We start from the raw sequence: 3906 nt of genomic DNA, 5'->3' as shown, positions 1-3906 counted from the left end.
CAAGGTTACGAAAGGCAAAGACTGAGGAAGTGTTTTAGGTTAAGTAAGACCAAAGAGATGTGATCAGCAAAATCTGAATATGAGCTGTGGGCCAGATACTGGTATTATATCATTGCTCTAGTTCCTGCTTTTGATAAGTGTAATGTGCTTATGGAAGAGAAAGTCCTTATTCTTAGGATATATACTGAAGTACTTAAGATAAAAAGGGTAGGGTGCTTTTCTCAAATTGTCCCAAATGGTTCAAAAAGAGATATATAAATATATAAAGCAAATAATAAATAGGACAACGCATGAACAGTTGGAGCATCTGGGTAAAGGATATACAGAAGTTCTTTGTACTATTCTTGCAAATATTTTCTAAGTGTGACATTATATCAAAATAAAGAAGGCACTTAAAAGAAGGCACTTTAAAAATTTTTACCTAATTAGCTATTTCCAGGTTGGGTCCTCTGCAGGTATGTTAAATACACCTTCTTTGACTTCATCACTGTTAAATGTCCAGCAGGTCAGGGCCACAGAAACTTCCCTCCAGGGAACAGACTTCATTCTGTTAACACCCGTAAGTTATTCCACGAACTGCAAATCTTATTAAAGGTACAAGCATCTAGCCCACAGTCTCTTTTTCTTCAAAGAGGTCATCAAGCAACATTATGGCAAATAACTTGGTTGGATCAAGGAATCCTCTGTGAATGGATCAGTAAATAAATGGGGTTTTAGAGCTAGGAAAAACCTAGTACGATCCCATTATTCTACAAGTGTTTACTGCCTAATAGCTCTGCCAAGGAAAGAAGGTGCAGCTCATGCACTATGATTCATTCCACAGACACCGGCGCTTATATGCCAGGCACTGTGTTAGGCACCCTCTCACGAGACTTGTTGAAAAAGGCCCTCTTTTGAGCCTTCTGACCCCAAACCCCTTGACGAACAGAAACTTGCGTTTCAGTCAACCTCTGGGACTGCATCACCTACAATTAGTGAAGTATACCTGTTGTCACCCAGGACAAGTATACTGCTGACCTCTGAACAATGCAAAGGGTTAGGGGCACTGACCATGCAGTTGAAAAATCCACAGATAATTTATGTCAGCCCTCCATATCCGTACATCTGCAGGTTCAACTAACCACTTGCATGGTACTGTAGTGTTTACTATTGAAAAATATCCATGTATAAGTGGACCCGGGCAGTTCAAATTCATGTTGTTCAAGGACCAATTGTATATTTATCATCCTAGGCTTTTCCCCATCAATATCACTCCTCTTTGTGAGTGACTAAAGAAAGCTGCTTCCCCACTAGGACAGAGGCTCTTCAGAGGCCAGGTCACATGCTGTGATCTAATCACTGCTGGAAATTAAGCCTCAAGGTGTCAAAACCACCAGAATCTAAAAAGTACGCATGAAAACACATTTTAAGCCATAAGCACACTAGGAATTCTTTTCCCAGAGACAGATCAGGATATTATTTTTTTTCTGATGCAGAGTCACATACCTGATTTCACAACAGCTTAGGTAAAGAAAAACAAGAGGCACTTAGATTTCCTGCTCACATCTCTGCTGGACGGAGATCAAGTATGCTACAAGTGCCCGGTACCCAGGATCAGATACAAATGGGGACAAGCCAGACAAGAGCATGGAAAATGTGCACTTTAAGCCTGGCCTTGCCATAGAAGTGGTTCTGATAACCACATCCCAGTGCTCAAAGAAATATAAGGATCACCTGTCCCGAATGAGCCATCCAAGGCCCATTTTTACCATGTATTCCCTAACGGATGTCCCAGCTGCTGTGTAAACTTCCTCCTTTCTCATTTTCAGAGAGAGCTGGATTCTATCTTCCTTCCTCCACTGTCCCTGGCCCCCAGCACAAGCACCACACACCTGAGCTGCTCCCACTGCCTCAGAAGAACCTTGAAGAGCTGAGTCTGGTGGACTTCCCTGGTGGCACAGTGGTTAAGAATACACCTGCCGGGGCTTCCCTGGTGGCGCAGTGGTTGAGAATCCGCCTGCCAATGTAGGAGCCACGGGTTCGAGCCCTGGTCTGGGAAGATCCCACATGCCGCAGAGCAGCTGGCCCCGTGAGCCACAGTTACTGAGCCTGCGCGTCTGGAGCCTGTGCTCCGCAACGGGAGAGGCCACGATAGTGAGAGGCCCGCGCACCGCGATGAAGAGTGGCCCCCGCTCGCCACAACTAGAGAAAGCCCTCGCACAAAAACGAAGACCCAACACCACCATAGATAAATAAATTAATAAATAAAAATTTAAAAAAAAAAAAGAAATTATAAAAAAAAAAAAAAGAATACACCTGCCAATGCAGGGGACACTGGTTCAATCCCTGGTCTAGGAAAATCCCACATGCCACGGAGCAGCTAAGCCTGTGTGCCACAACTACTGAGCCTGTGCTCTAGAGCCTGCGAGCCACAACTACTGAGCCCACATGCTGCAACTACTGAAGCCCGCACGCTCTAGGGCCCGCATGCCACAATTACTGAGCCTGCGTGCTGCAACTACTGAAGCCTGCACACCTAGAGCCTGTGCTCCGCAACAAGAGAAGCCATCGCAATGAGAAGTCCATGCACTGCAACGAGTAGTAGGCCCCTCTCGCTGCAACTAGAGAAAGCCCGCACACAGCAATGAAGACCCAACGCAGCCAAAAAATAAAATTTAAAAGATAATAAAAGGGGCTTCCCTGGTGGCGCAGTGGTTGAGGGTCCGCCTGCCGATGCAGGGGATGTGGGTTCGTGCCCCAGTCTGGGAGGATCCCACATGCCGCAGAGCGGCTGGGCCCGTGAGCCATGGCCACTGGGCCTGCGCATCCGGAGCCTGTGCTCCGCAACAGGAGAGGCCACAACAGTGAGAGGCCCGCGTGCCGCAAAAAAAATAATAATAATAAAAATAAAAAATTAATAAAAAACACAGATGTTTAAAAAAATGTTTTTTAAGTAGTCACCTTCTCTTTAAAAAAAAAAAAGAGCTGAGTCTGAGCATTAGCCACATACCTAAGTCTCTCCATGTCATAGTCCCGTTCCTCACAGCACCCCTCTGGACACTGACTTCTCCATCTCCCCCCGGCAGATAAGGTTGGTGGCAGTCAGCATCCCTTCCCATCTGCTTCTGGTATGGCTTCCTGTAACTAGAAGCTGAAACCTATTTCAAAGACTCCCTTGCTGCAGGATTCTAGTTGCAAATTAAGTTCCTAAATATGAACTCAGAGAAAAAGGAAGCAAGATGGAGGTCAGCCTCTTAATCTTTTGGCTGTTTGTGCTAACAAGCAAGGAGGTAGAGCATGGGTACTGATAGCATGGGTGGCTGAACCAGAATTTCAGTGTCAAGTTGCCAGCTTCATGAGTTCAAGAAGCAGCTGAATTCAAGTGGCTTCTTCATGCCTGGCTGGCCACCCCAGCTGTGTTCTTGAACTCAGCAGTTCCAGTAGCAACCTCCTGACTCCCGCTCCTGCAACCCTTTAACAATTTTATAGTACTTTATATCCATGTATTAAACTCCTTTCTCCTTAAGAATATCTAGGACCATTTGTTTTCTGTACTCGACTCTGACTGATTCACTCCCGTCAAAAACGTGGCTTTCAGAGCTGACTCCTACCCTCTGTGTGGCTTGAGCCAGGCAGAGCAAGTGGGTTAATCATTTCCTCTGATTTGGCTCTGCTGTTTCAGCAGCCCGGAACTAAATTAGTCTGTTTTGGCAAGCCCATCACATTGGTGACCTGAAGCCTCCTCTTCCCCCCTCACTGGGCTTTGTCCTCACCACGTACTCCTCCACTGGGCCTTCCACAGCACTTCACATTTCTCTTTATTAACCTTTATCCGTCAGATGTGGTCCAAGGTTCAGCCTGTGAGATCTTTTGCCTCCGCCTAACCCAGGCCCACCCTCCCACATCCCACACACGAACCATCTGCCA

This window comes from Stenella coeruleoalba (assembly GCF_951394435.1).
Source record: "Stenella coeruleoalba genome assembly, chromosome: 7".
NCBI lineage: Eukaryota > Metazoa > Chordata > Mammalia > Artiodactyla > Delphinidae > Stenella > Stenella coeruleoalba.
This window is presented reverse-complemented; position numbering follows the sequence as displayed.